This window comes from Muscardinus avellanarius (genome assembly GCF_963383645.1).
Source record: "Muscardinus avellanarius genome assembly, chromosome: 5".
NCBI classification, from domain to species: domain Eukaryota; kingdom Metazoa; phylum Chordata; class Mammalia; order Rodentia; family Gliridae; genus Muscardinus; species Muscardinus avellanarius.
In genome coordinates this window covers 102975669-102991022 of record NC_137790.1, presented here as the reverse complement: position 1 = coordinate 102991022, position 15354 = coordinate 102975669, and the positions used below count along the sequence as shown (strand labels likewise).

General features: G+C 42.1%; 1 protein-coding gene and 1 pseudogene across 3 annotated transcripts in view; both read right to left on the bottom strand.

The window, feature by feature from the left end:
- NCEH1 (neutral cholesterol ester hydrolase 1) overlaps window positions 1-15354 on the bottom strand; it is a gene marked incomplete at both ends in the record, with an annotated part of 80794 nt that overhangs the window by 23048 nt on the left and 42392 nt on the right. The gene's annotated exons all lie outside the window — the stretch shown is intronic.
- LOC308263129 (c-Myc-binding protein-like) lies at window positions 14570-14904 on the bottom strand (annotated as a pseudogene). Its single transcript has one exon. The product of its transcript is annotated as a c-Myc-binding protein-like (transcript).

The following is a 15354-nucleotide window of genomic DNA, read 5'->3' as shown; positions in this document are numbered from 1 at the left end:
AAACAAAGGGCCAAGTGACATTCAGAGGCAAACCAATTAGAATCACTCCAGACTTCCCAAACCAAGTCATGAGAGCCAGAAGAGCTTGGAGTAACGTATTCCAAACTCTGAAAGAAAACAACTTCCAGCCAAAAATTTTCTACCCAGCAAAACTTTCTATCAAATTAGATGGAGAAATAAGAAGCTTCCATGACAAACAGAAACTGAAGGAATTTATGTCTTCAAAACCAGCGCTAGAGAAAATACTCAAAGAGATTAACTACAAAGAAGAAATAGGTAACACACACCAGAACCAGAGAAACAAGATTTTCCATCCAACAGTCAACTAAGATTGGTTATCTGTGGAGATTCATTACTTATGTTAGTCTTTTACCTATCTCTAAATTGTATTGTTTGCCTTTATTGTTGTTAATTTTTAGGATGTCTAGTTGGAATATTAATATACCTTCAGATATAGCATTTGGAAATATTTTATCCCATTCTATTAGTAACTTTTAACTCTGTTTACATTGTTTTTGGATATACAATATTTTTTATTTTTTAGGGAGTTTGTATACTCTTCTGTTGCCTGTGCCATTGAAATCATATCCAAGAAATCACTGCCAATTTCAATGTTGTGAGGTTTTATGACCAAGATTTTCTTCTAAAAGTTTATAGTCTTAAGATTTATATTTAGGTCTTTTATCTATTTTGAGTTAATACTTGTATATGGGATTAGGTAAGGGTCCAATTTTATTCTTTTCCATGTAATTATTATTTTTCAACAATATTTAGTTAAAAGATCATTATTTCCACCACCAAATGTTCGTGGAAACCTTGTCAAAAATAACTTGACAATATAGGGAAGAATTTAGCTCTGGGCTTTTATTTAACTCCAATGGTTTATATATCTGCCTTTAGAACAGTACTACACTGTTTCAATTATTGTAGCTTTATATGGTTTGAAATCAGAAAATATATATCTTCTAGCTTTGTTCTTTTTCAAGATCGTTTTGGGTATCTAGAATCCATATTCCATATTAGGATAGATTTTTTTCTGAAAAATAAATATATAAATATATGATAGTTTCACCTAAAAAAACAGAAAAAAATATGCTCTAGTAAGAAAGAAAGCAAAAAGAAATATTGAAATGTTGTCTTTAAGTCATCAAAAGCTTGGTATCAGACAAATGAAACTGTTATGTGAGATTATCAATGTTAATATTGGATAAATTGCTATAATACTAGATGTCAACCACTAAGCCAAGCATGGGAAGGAGGGATGGGGAGAGAATGGGGTGGGGATCGGGTGGGGGCTGACTGGGTGATGTGTGCATGTATGTCTACAAAAGTTTGTATCCCACTATGATGTATAAATACAGTGCACCAATAAAAAATAAAAATAAATAAAAAAATAAAAAGTGTGCCAGGCATGGTGGCGCACGCTTGTAATCCCCGCGCTTGGGAGGTAGAGACTAGGAGGATCGTGCTGGTTCGGAGCCAGCCTCGCTGGCTTAAGATACCCTGTTTCCAAATTAAAAAAAAATATAAAATAGGTCTGGGAGTGTAACCCAGAGGTAGAAGGGCTTCCAGGAACCCCAGTACCACCAAAAATAAAAATAAATAAATAAATAGTGCTAGAGGTGTACTTCAGAGGTAGAAGGCTCCTGGGTTTAATTGCCAGTATCTTTAAATAAATAAATAAATAGGTAGACCAAGTAATAGATGAGTGAGTGCGGGTGTCTTCACCTTCAGACCAGCTCTGCATGTACACACATGTGCAGAGGATGCTCACAACCACCTTCAGTTCTTTGGCAAATTGGAAAAGGACAATCATCATTGGGTTTTGTTGTGAAACATCATTCTACCCCAGGGATACTGAGATCTGCCAGGGCACAAGCAAGAATGAGCGCATTTGCCAAGGCTGCTGGAGTAGACACGGCAAGCCTGGCAACACTGTTATCAGTTGATAATGGGCAGGCACAGTCCGTCCTGCTCCTCCCAGCACAAGTAGCCCGACAGGCCTAAAATAACAAATATAAACCAAGAAAGGCGGATGTAAGCTGTTACTTTCTGAGCTGAGTTTTCTTCCTTTCTTTTTTTTCAAAGTCAAAACATTATTAAATGTATAAGACATATTATCCATGCATTTCTCCAACTGTAGGAAAGCTCTACAAGACAGTTAAGCACAGTCTGCAGTGTCTGTAACAGTGACGTGGTAGTAGAGGACAGAAGTGTGGATTAGAAAGGTGACAATGTATTTACTTAGGGGAAAATAGGATGAAGAAAGGGTGGATGGTAGGAAAAAAAAACTCAGGAATTTGCTAGGAAAAAATTGTGCTAACGTTTGAAATTATCCTGATAAATTAGTCCTATAGCCAATGGGGAGATTCTTTCAAAATTTAAAAATGGAGAGAATGGATCAGTAACTTGATAGCCATGTTCACTGTTACTATTACAGAACAATAATAATAGCTCTTGCTGCCTGAGTGTTTACAGCAAGCAAGAAAGTAGGATGCTGATTTAACTACGATTCTACCAAGTAGGTTCTATTCTGTTCCTATGTAGAGGAGAGAAGAGAAGCTTAGAGAGTAAATAAACAGTGCAGAAGTTGGATTCCCAAAACTGAGGGCTGTAGTTCACACAGACCTGTCCTGGAAATGCTGCAGCCCTCCCTGTTCAGTAGTACCTGACATTCACATGTGCAACACGATATCACGTGCATGACAAAATTGTGAAGAGTATAAAACACAGATCTATTGTTTCTCTTAAGCTCTCCTCACCAACCCTCTGGCCCAACAAGCAAAATGACTAGCCACGTATTCATTCATTCATCTTCCTCTCTCTATTTGTACTGGGGACTGAACCCAGGGGCATTTTACCTCTGTGCTATACACCTGGCCCTTTTTTGTTTTGATACAAGGTCTCACTAATTTTCTGAGAGTCTCACTAAGTTACTAAGGATGTCCTTGAACCTTTAATCCTCCTGCCTCAGACTCCCAAGTACTAGGATTATAGGTTTATACCACTGTACTTGGTGGTAGCCAAGCATTTCTATAGTCATTACTTCAGTAAAGGCATATGAGAACAAATTGCGGAGAAATCGGGATGTCTTCCTGCTTTTGATTTTTTTTTTCCCCCTTGGTGGTACTGGGGATGGAACCCAGGTGATTTTCTACCTCCAGACTATACTCCCAGACCTATTATATACTTTATTTGGAAACAGGGTCTCACTAAGTTGCTGAGAGCCTCACTAAGTAGCTGAGGCTGGCTTCGAACATATGCTATCCTCCTGTCTCAGCCTCCCAAGTACTGGGATTACAAGCGTGCACCACCACACCCAGCCCTGCTTTTGTTTCTTAAAAGCCTAAATCTTCTGGAGTATTTTTTTTAAAAAGGAAAAAGACAATGATTTAGAAGATTACATGACAAATAAGAACTCTAATAGGAAGTGACTCCCCAGGCTAGGTGGTGGGAGAGGAGAAAAGTGTTGGAGATGACATGAGGAATATGTTGATAGGTACCCAGTCCCCAACGCGGTAACTCTAGATACAGCAACTCCCAGCCCAGTCAGGAAACCCAAGGCAAGAGCCTAGGGAAGGCTGAGTGGAGGGTGTTCCAGGGAGATGGTGCCTCAGATGGCCTTACAGTTTTTTGGGCTCCAGCTGGCGAAAGAGAAACAGAGTAATTTTATGTGTATAAAAGTTGCGAGCGCTCCTGAGACAACCTCTTTCCATTATATATTCTCAAGATCTGGCAGGAATAGAAATGTGCCAGTGCTGATGGGCTTGAAGGACTCTTACAGATGAGGACAAGGACATCCCAGGGCAACCCCCGGGGACCAATCATCAAAGACCTGGGCTGAGGGTGAGTGATCCCTGCAGGGCCTCGTCCACCCAGGAGCACTATATTCAGATCCCCCAAACTTAAAAGCAAACTGTGACCAGGAGGAATTCCTAAACTGGCAGATTAAGTACCTACCTTATAAATAAAGAAAAGAGGCTTTAAATACAGATCAAGGTTTTTTTTTTTTTTTAGTTTATGAAATCTGATTTTGATCCACTCAAGTGACATTCCAAACTAATTAAGTTTTCTCAAGCCAGGTGTTATAGCACTTGCCTGTAATCCCAGTACTCAAGAGGCTGAGACAAGAGGGCTTCAGTCTGAGGCCAGCCTCCTCAACTCAGGGAGAGTCTTGGCATTTCAGCAAGAACCTATTTCAAAATTAAAATTTTTAGAAAGTGTCGGGGACGTAGTGTGGAGGCAGAATGGCCCTGGGTTCAATCCCCTGTACTGACCCCTCCCCCAAAAAACGTTTCCTGAAACCTCACAGAAGTAGCTGGAAAAATCTAGAAACACACAGAAGCAGACCTGGACTTCAGACGATATAGGGTACAAATTCGTGGGATCTGGCCAGTTGAAGCAGCCCTGGGCAGTGCTAGAGGTCTCAGAACAAGCCTCCACAGCCACTCTGGGCAGGAGGGGAAGGCCGGGCTGCACTTGATGGGCTGGGCACGGCGGGTGGCGCGCTGGCCAGCGCTGGCTCCCTACCCACGCCTCATGGCCAAAGATGAAGGAGGGAAAAACAAAGCCAAGCAGAAACTGTGCTCTGCTCAGCAGTATTTGTACTGGTTGTTACACTGGTGACTTGGGCTCATCTCTGTGGAGCAATTAAACACATAAATGATTCATAATTCTATGGGCAGGAACTCTGAGGGGGAGAAAAACCTAAGTGATGGAGAAGAGCTAATGCTTGTGGCTGAGCAGTGCACAGTCAGCTGAGCCGCAGGAGAGCCCAGAGGGGCATTGGCAGAGCAGGGCACTGCACAGCCCAGGGGCCGAGGGAACCCCTCTGGAGGGGTGCTGCAGGCAGAAATCCAGGGAGGCATGCAGCCTGGCAGAGCCTTGGGAAGAGGAGGAGGAGGACAAAGGAAAGGGCTGGGAGGGAGGAGCATGCGAGTGCCAGGCAGATGTGTGTGTGTGTGTGTGTGTGTGTGTGTGTGTGTGTGTGTGTGTGTTTTATTGTTTTTTGTTTTTTTGTACTAGGAATCGAAACCAGGGGCATTCTAACTGCAAGGACATTCTACCTGCAAGCCACTGCTCTTCTTTATTTTGAAAGAGGGTCTCGGTAGGTTGCTGAGGCTGGCCTGAAACCTGCAATCCTCCCATGTCAGCCTCCCAAGTACTGGGATCATAAGTGTATGCCACCATGTGGGACTGGAGTTTTACTTCAGATGTCTCTGAGTAGGTTAGGCAAATAGAGAAGCAGAGGAAGGAGGAATATAGCACGAAAAGGCTCACCGTGGAAGAGGAGCCTTCAGTGCAGAAGCCCACCCGCGGACTCCAGAGCCAGAGCGCAGGGTACAGTCCCACTGCCCAGCTCACTAGTAATGTGCCTCAACAGGAATAATACCACCAAACACTTCAAAAGATTATTATAAAGACTGGAAACAAAAGTACCTAGAACAGTGTCCATCACACACGAAGCCCTACATGGCGTGGTTATCATTACTTCTAAACTCTATCCAGAAGACCACAGATGAGGAAATGCAAGCCCAGGGACACACTTTCCAGCATTTCCAGGGAAGTCGAGACAATAACTTTCCCCACATTTGGTATTGATACCTCATTAATTACCATGTTCTGAAATTGTTACAGTTTAAGAAGATGTGCGCATGCCTATAAGCTCAGTATTTAGGAGAATGAGACAGGAAAATTTCAGGTTCAAAGTCAGCCCCAGCAATTTAGTGAGGCCCTTAGTAACTTACCGAGACTCTGTTTCAAAATAAAAAATAAAATAGGGCTAGAGGTGTGACTCAGAGATAAAATGCCCCTGAATTCAATGACAGTATTAAAAGAGAAAGAAGAAGGAAGAGGAAGAGGAAGAGGTGAAGGATGAGGAGATGACAATTATCTCTTAAAAGCATATTTGTGCCAGATATAGTGGCAAAGGCCTGTAATCCCAGTTCTTGGGAGGCCAAGACAAAAGGATTGCAGGTCTGAGATCTAGCAAGCCCCTCGACAATCTAGCAAGACCCTGTTTCAAAACAAAAATAGTAAGGACCTGGGGTGTATAGCTCAGAGGTAGAATGCCCCTGACTTCAACCCCTAGTACCAAAAAAATAAACAAAAAGCTTATTTGTATGCTTGTATCCAAGGGAGAGAAAGAGGCTGGGAGGAGGCAGTAGGATGATACTCCATCCACATAAATAACTTAGCATGTGGTCAAGTTTCAACAGGAACCGCCTGCATTAAATACTTAGAGCATCAATTCTAATGACCTGCTCTATTTCACATCTTGGATGGTTTGAAGTCTATGTCAGTGGCTCTCCAACTTTCCCAGCATGGTTATTTCATTCTGTCAAACATCTTTTTAATTCTCATCAGATTTTTCTCTACTTGTATCAATTTATAGGAAAATCTATAATCTCATTGGATGTTTATTATTTTGCATGAAAATCTATGGTTATATTTTAAACATTGTAAAGCATGAGTGCACTTTCAAACATAGATTTGACTTTTGTTGTTGAGACTAAACTTATATGATGTGCAATTGAGATCATCTGAGATTCACAGTACAGAACTTTTGTTCAGCCAGAACCCTACGCCTCGTGGCAAGAAACTACCAAAGGTAACTGCTACGGCTTGGATGTTGTTTGTTCCTCCAAGAATTCATGTTAAAAGCTTAGTCCTCAGAGTGGCAGTGTGAGAAGTGGTGGAGACTAGAGAGAGGTCCTGAGGTTATTGGGGGTGTGTCCTTGGAAGGGATCTAAGACAGTTCTCATGAGATCCCAAGTTAGTTATCAGGAGAGAATGAGTTGTTGAAAAAGCCTGTACCTTAATGCTTGCCCAGAATCCATGAGGCCCAGCGTCTGCTCCCTGAATAAAAAAAAAAAAAAAAAAAAAAAAAAAAAAAAAAAAAAGGAAGGGAGGGAGGGAGGGAGGGAGGGAAAGAAAGGAAGAAAGAAAGAGGCTTGACCCTGAGCCCTGGCTTCCAGGCTGTCCTGTGATTTCTTCCTGTCATGCATCTGGCCAATGTGATGTCAAACACCAGAGCTCAGCTGACACTGACTTCCTTGAACTCCAGAACTGTGAGATAAGCATATTTTCATTATAAAGTAGCCTGTTTGTGGTATAGGGATGGTGGGAAGCCATTAAGGTTTTCCACTAAAAGAATATTTCTGACTCAGCTGACTGTCCTTTGCCAGAGTCAACAAGGTTTGGGGTTATGGAAAATTCAAAGTAAAAGGTCTGAGAGAAGATCAGGTGGTGATGGCAGGAGGGTGTTGATCAACCTACCTGTAATGTATGTGCTTTGGATTGGTCTGTATTGTATTTGGTGGTGATAGCATGGGGATGTTGACTGACCTGTAACTCTATAAATACCTCAAGAAAAATAAACTCATTGTCGGCCAGTAGGTCGGCCAGTAGGTCAGCCGAGAGATGATTTTGACCCAGACGTAGGCGTTGGCCAGTAGGTCGGCCCAAGAGAGATGATATTGACCCAGGAGTAGGCATCGGCTAGTAGAGACGTCAGCCAGTAGAGATATTGACCCAGGAGCAGGGGTTCGCCAGTAGAGATAGTAGGCTGGTGGCCCCCTCAGGTTAGAAATAAAGAAAAATTCTTGGAATCAAATTGTTAACAGTTGCCGGGCGTGGTGGCGCACGCTTGTAATCCCCGCGCTTGGGAGGCAGAGACAGGAGGATCGCGCAGGTTCGAAGCCAGCCGCGCGCGCTGGCTTAGGAGACCCTGTTTCCAAATAAAAATGCAAAAATAGGTCTGGGAGTGTAGCCCGGAGGTAGAAGGGTTCCAGGAACCCCAGTACCACCAAAAAAAAAAAAAAAAAAAAAAAAAAATTAACAGTTGAATTCTTCATCCTCATGCCTCTCTTCGGAACCTGTACTTTTGCTGGCGGGCTCTGGCAGGTGGCGGCCCGTACGGGGAGATTCTGAAACTGAGGACCCAGTGAAGGACCCTGCTGCAGAGAAAAGGAGCGTACTTGAAGAAGTGGTGGCAGTGAAATGTGGGAATTGTAATATACAATGGATTAATTAAAAGAGATGCTTTGTGCTAGAGAAACTAAGAACACGAAGGCGCCTAACCTAAGAGTTGTAATATACAATGGGTCAAAAAATTAGTTTTTTTGTTTTTGCACATATGTTAAAAGTTATGCTTTGTGTTAAGCTTCCTAAGGAAGATGAGGATACTTTAGATACTGAAAAAGAGGAGCAGCTTGAGGAAACTGCTGCTCAGTACCACAGAGATGAGTTGTTATCTTTAATATCGCTGCTTCAGGCGGCTATAAATCGGGCTGCAGAAAATGGAGAAGATACTAGGGAATTCATAGTTTTCACAGTTACTGAAGACCCTGATGGTTAAGGAAGTGTTATTAGATTTCTTAAATGCCGACAAAACTGGGTCAAGGAGGTGTTATTAATTTCTTGAATGCTGACAAAATTGGTTGCAGAGCAGCAGATAAATATTAGCATCCATCCTCCAAAAACTATTTTGCTTTAGTAAAATGGAAAGATCCTTGCACAGGAATTTGGAAAGGTCCCGACCCTGTACTAATATGGGGAAGAGGGCATGTTTGTGTTTTTCACAGGATGACGATAATGCATGGTGGATACCTGAGCGGCTGGTGCGACATGGATCGAAGAATAATAGAAGACTCTCGGATTAATGCTGATGATTGAAACATGGGCTTATGTTCCAGATCATTCCATACTTCATCCAGCAATTTGGGAACAATGGGAGATAACTGTCTTCTGTAACAACTCACGATTTCTGGGACTTCTTGCTTTGAATTTTACACCCATTGCGGAAACTTTTGGTTATTCTGGACAAAGTACTGGTAACTGGTATACCCTTATGTTTTTTTTTAAAAATGTCAAAAAGATGAAATGTCTGCAGTGGACGCCTGTGGTATTGCAGACAAGGACAAAAACTGACAGTAACTGTGTGTTGGACAAAGAATTGGTACTTTTGGTTATTTTTGGACAAAAAAACTGGTACACTCTTATGGTTTTCTAGGGATGTCAAGAAGATGGAATGTCTGCTGTTGACACCCGTGGTATTACAGACAAGTAGTAACTGTGATATTAAAGGTTTGGTCTTGTGGGGCCCTGGTTACACAGGGAAAGAAGATAAAAATGTTAGCCCACTAATAACTTGTTTGTTAAACTGATTTAACATGTAGAAATCCTAGTGTTAACTGGAAGAAATGTCTTACTGAAATATCTGTTTTACATAATATTCCCAATACCTTGTTTATTAGAGACTCAGGACAAAGTGTGGTCTTAGGACAAAGTGAAAACATTTTATTTAGCAGAAGTGCATAAATTATGTTTTAAAAGTACCCCCATTTAAGAGGCTGGTAGCCAATGACAGGTAAGATTTCCTTGGAAACCTAAACAGAAAATAAGGAAACCTAAAACAGGATATACAACTTATCAAAAGATGGGTAAGCCTTGATACCTGAAGGAAACAACCTAAGACAGGCACAGTCTTCTTTGAATATAATAAGAAAGGGAGAATTGTGGGAAGCCATTAAGGTTTTCCCCTAAAAGAATATTTCTGACTCAGCTGACTGTCCTTTGCCAGAGTCATTAAGGTTGGGGTTATAGAAAGTACAAAGTAAAAGGTCTGAGAGAAGATCAGGTGGTGATGGCACGAGGGTGTTGATCAACCTACCTGTAATGTATGTGCTTTGGATTGGTCTGTATTGTATTTGGTGGTGATAGCACGAGGATATTGATTGACCTGTAACTATAAATACCTCAAGAAAAATAAACCCATTTTCGGCCAGTAGGTCAGCTGAGAGATGATTTTGACCCAGAAGTAGGCGTTGGCCAGTAGGTCAGCCCAAGAGAGATGATATTGACCCAGGAGTAGGGATCAGCCAGTAGAGATGTCGGCCAGTAGAGATATTGACCCAGGAGCAGGGGTCGGCTAGTAGAGATAGTAGGCTGGTGGCCTCCTTAGGTTAGAATTAAAGAAAAATTCTTGGAATCAAATTCTTAAGAGTTTAATTCTTCATCCTCACACCTCTCTCCAGAACCCGTACTTTTGCCGGCTGGCTCCGCAAGGGATTGAACCCAGTGGCACCCTACCTCCAAGCCTTTTTATTTTTTTATATTGAAACAGGGCGTCAGTAAGTTGCTGAGGCTGGCCTAAGCCTGTCATCTTTCTGTTGCAGACTCCCAAGTACTGGGATTACAGACATGCCACCAGGCCCAGTTAATGCTACATTTACAAGAATATAAATATGGATAAAAATGGATTGAAAACCTTAGTAGCTAAAAATTTGTCTCATCTGTTTTTTCCCCTTTTCCCAAAATTTCAGCTTTCCCTTAAGATTTCACATTTCTTTGAACTTCATCTGAAACGTTTTAACTTTTAAAGTCTATCATTTTAAAGTATTAACTCAGGTTAAAGTTTAAAAGTTGTAGAACAAACAAAACACATTTTACAGGACTTTCCAAATAAGAAAGAAAATCGGTTTAGGGGTATATCTATGCCTCTGGGTTCAACTCCCAGTGCCTCTGCCTGTCTGCCTGCCTGCCTGCCTCCCTCCCTCCCTCTCCCTCTCTCTCTCTCTCTCTCTCTCTCTCTCTCTCTCTCTCTCTCTCTCACACACACACACACACACACACACACACATACACACACTAGCAAGTAAAATTCCATGCTCAGGTGACCTCAGTGGTCACACACACTAGCAAGTAAAATTCCATGCTCAGGTGACCTCAGTGGTCAATGCTGAAATAAAAGTGATCTTTAAACACTTTTTGGGGGTACTAGAGATTAAACCAGGGGCATTCTTACCAGAGCTATATCCCCAATCTTTTTTTTTTTTTTGAAACAGAGTTTCACTAAGATGCCGAGACTGTCCTTGAACCTATAATCCTCCTGTCTCAGCTTCCCAAGTACTAGGATTACAAACCTGTGCCAGCCTGTTCTGGCTCAATAAATATTTCTTTAGTGTCTTTCCTTTGTGTGTGTCTGTGGTCCTGGGGATTGCTCCCAGGGCATTCTACTTCTGAGTGATACTCCCAGCCCTATTTTATTTTTAATTTTGAAACTGGGTTTCACTAAGTTGCAAACAGCCTCACTAAGTTGCTGAGGTTGGCTGCAAACCTGCAGTCCTTCTGTCTCAGCTTCCCAAATACTGAGATTACAAGCTGGCACCATCACACCTGGCTGAACACTTTTTTTTTTTTAAAGAGTCTAAGCTTTGGGAAGAATCATAGTCATGGAATACACAATCCACTAGTGAAAGAAGAAATCAGAGGCAAAGGGGGCTATAAGAATTTTGTGGAGTTTAACTAATACTCCTATTCCTTAGGCATGTCATAAATTTTGTGTGTTCTTTTTCCTGTTAAAAGAATTTGGTACCAAGCGTGGTGGCGCACACTTATAATCCCCATGCTTGGGAGGCTGAGACAGGAGGATCACACAGGTTCGAAGCTAGCCTCAGCTACTTAGTGAGGCTCTCAGCAACTTAGTGAGACCCTGTTTCCAAATAAAAAATTATAAAAAATAGGTCTGGGAGTATAGCCCCAAGGTAGAAAGCCCTTGGGTTCCACGCCCAGTACCACCAAAAAAAAAAAAAAAAAAAGAATTTGGCAATTGTCCACTGGAGAGCAAATGAAGGTTTCTCCCAGGGGATACAGGGGACTGGCCTTGGCTACTGCTCACTGAGGAGGGGCTGGCATCAGCAAGGCAGGCTGGGGAGGCACCAAGAAGGGCTCAACGATGGTTTGAAACTGGGTGGTTTTCATTGGGATATGAGAAATAGAAGACATAGGCAGGGAAAATGGACAGGGAGGGTTAGATAAATGTCATTTTAGTATTATTCCACTTAAAGCTGATGGGACATCCAGGTATATCATTCCCAAAAGGCAGATAGCAAATGCAGGCTCAGAAATTCAAAGAGATCAGGCCTGGAAAAAGTGCTCAGAGTTAACTATGAACAATTCAAAGAGGCTGCCGGAACAGGGTGTCAGGTGAGCTGAACTGAGGAGGTTTTGTTTTTGGTACTGGGAGTTAAACTCAGGGGCATTCTACCTCTGAGCCACATTCCTAGCCCTTTTTATTTTTTATTTTGAAACAGGGTCTTGCTAAATTACTGAGATTGGCTTTAAGCCTGAGATTCTCCTGTGTCAGCCTCCCAAGAACCAGGATTACAGGCATGCACCACCGCAACTGGCAAGGTGAACTGAGTTTTAATTATCAGTAGGACAAAGGAGGGGAGAAAGGTGGGAAGGCACAGAGCTGTGTCTGGCTGTGAGGCAGGTGTCCTCACTTCCTTTCTTTGCCCCTGACCCTCATCCAGCAAGGACAGAAAGAGATCCGAAGGTACCAGAATACAAGGATAACAATTTTACCTGCTTAAGGCCAGGGCTCCACTCCAACTTAGCTTTGACCAAGGACAGGGTTCTCTGAGCATTTCCTTCATCTATCCGTCCATTCATTCAGACAGGGGTCTTGCTATGTGGCCGAGGCTGGCCTCTAACTCAAGATCCTTAGCCTCCTGAGTAGCTGAGATTACAGGCCTGTGCCACTGTGTCCAGCACACCACCATCTCTGGGAGGACTGAAGTCCCATGGTAAACTCCAACAGGGAGGGAAAGTCAATTTGCTACGCAGAAGTAGGAATTATAAAGTTCATCCAGGTGCAGTAGCACAGGCCTGTAATTCCAGTGTCTTGGGAGATTGAAGCAGGAAGATCTCAAGTTTGAGGTCAGCTTGTCTCAAAAAATAATAAAGAAATGTTGCTTAGTGGTAGAGATGCTCCTGGATTCCATTTCTAGTACCATAAAGGAATTGTAAAGTTGGATAAAATAAAAAAAATGAAAGCTTGGGGAACATTATTTTTTTTTTTTGTACTGGAGACTAAATCTAGGGCCATTCTACTACCAAGATATACTCCCCTCTTTATTTTATATTTTTTAAGATATTTTGAAACAGGGTCTTGCTAAATGGCTGAGGTTGGCCTCTAAACTGTAATTCTCCCTATCAGCCTCCTAAATATGGGGATTACAGGCAAACACCACTTTGTCTGACTGGAACATCATCGTTTAAAAGGCAGGAGAAGAAAACATGAGAGGGAGGGAGGGAAGGAGGGAGGGAGGGAGAAGGAGAGGGAGAGGGAGAGAGAGAGAATGAGAATGAGAATTTCGAAAATGACTGCAATGAATTAGCTTCAAAGACGCCAGTCTTTGAAATCACTAGCTTACTGATTGATGGACTGACTGATTTTTGTGGTACTGGGAATTGAACCTGGGACATTCTAATTCCAGGCTACACCCCCAACCCTTATTTTTGTTTTGAAATAGGGTCTTGCTAGGTTGTTGAGAGTCTCCATGAAGCTGTCCTTGAACCTGTGATCCTCCAGTCTCAGCCTCCCAAGTACCGGGAATACAGGTATGGGCCTCTAGCACCAGCTTATCTCATTCATTATTTATTTTTAGCAAACAAGAAAATAGTGCTTTACCATTTATAAATCTTTCATATACATTCTTATTTGACCCTCACAACAACCCTATGAGGTAGACAGCACAGAGCTATTTAACAGGTGAGAAAAGAGAATCTCAGAGCAGTTATCTGATGTGGCCAAAGTTCTACAGTTAGTATGAATGAATACACAGCTGTATTCATATCAGTCTTTGGCCTAAAAATTCAGCATCCAAACTCCCCTTATACTTGCCCTACCTACTTCACAAGGATAATGAAGATAAAATAAATTCAAAGCTAGAAAAATACTTTGGGGGGGGCACTGCATAATTATACCCAGAAACCATAATTTCCTGCGATATATGGCTCATTTCCTTTCTCATCCCAGTTGTGTGTGACCCCAGAATTTTCTATTTACTTCTGTTCTGCGCTTATCTAAGTAAGGCAGGGTGCCAGTGTGATCTTGTTTAAGGTTCCATAAATTACAATCAAGGTTAACTGCATTATTGAGTAAACCGAAAAGCAACACAGAAAGGCTAACATACAACCAGGATGCACTAAAGCACTCAGCAGAGCAAGGAGACATTATCGGACAGGGCGTGATGGCATAGAAGGAAAACGCGGTGTCAGTTCAAACTGGCGCACACCGTTATCTAAGGCAAAGTGGTGGCAAAGAAGAGTAATGTGTTCCGCAAATAAGAGCAGAAGATTCATGGGAACCATGGGCACACAGATCTCCAGCTGCTTGCAGAGAATATGGACCCTGTAGTCTTCAAGAAGATTGTATCTATGCTCATATTCTGAATTAACTAAGGAATAGCTCCATGCTGAACTCCTTGTCTAAAATGTAACAAGTGCCACCATGCCTAATCAGACTAATAAATAAAAAATATTTTAAGGTCATAAATTAAATGGCTCTTTAGGTTTATTTGGTTTTGTTTCTTTCAGGATTTACTTTGGTTTCTTCTGCTTTAAGACCCAAAGAAAGACTGAATTTTTATTGGTGATTCTAAGTATATGTGTTTATAACAGTTAAAGTGACAGGTGAATTTAATATATTAAAAGTTTTATACCATCTGTTCAGAAAAGATTATATACTATACAAACTATTCAAGTCATACAAAACCATTTTTCAGTGCCTTTTCAACTGAGAAGAGTCCCATTCAGCACGCTTCTCCTCCTGAGGTGGTTCATACTGAAAAAGCTTCTTCAGTTTTTTATTTTCTTCTACAGTAGCTTCATATTTCTCTTTTATTTCTGCCAATTCTAGATGAAGCAGCTCTATTTCTGGATTTTCTGGGGTAGCAGCTCCTAAGTGATGCTTTAAAAAATCCAAAGCACTATTAGGTTTCTCTGGTTCTTCTTGTAAGGGTGCCAACACCTTGGTCAGGGTGTCCAGCACCCCGACATCTCCAAGTACCTCCAGAACTGCTCGTGCTTCAAGTCGGTGGCTTTGTAATGGGCCATGGTGACAGCGCCGCAGCACAGCTGGCCTCATCTCCTTTAAAATAAAGGTGAACGCCACTTTTCCCTCCTGCTCCCTGTTATGAACTCTCCTAAAACCAACTCTCCAGTTGCTTTCCAGATCCTAACCCTCCCTCCTTCTCAACTCACTCCGTTCTTTTCTCTTTTGCACTCAGACCTCCTCTTTCCCTACAAGGCTTTCTTTGCCCTTCCCCTAGGGCGGGTGTCCCTGTGCCTTCCTTGTCTCTGCAGTGAAGCTGCTTGGCTTGCCAGCCCTTCCCAGCCCATTGCCATCCAACTTCCCAGGCCCGCATCTCGGTGGAGACTGTCCCACTTAGACTCGCCAGTGACCTACTTGGTCTCTGCAGACATTTGACCGCCTGATCTTTCTTGCAACTCTCTTCCCCTTTAAATTCTCCAGTTTCTTGTTTCTCTTACCACAATAACCGTTTC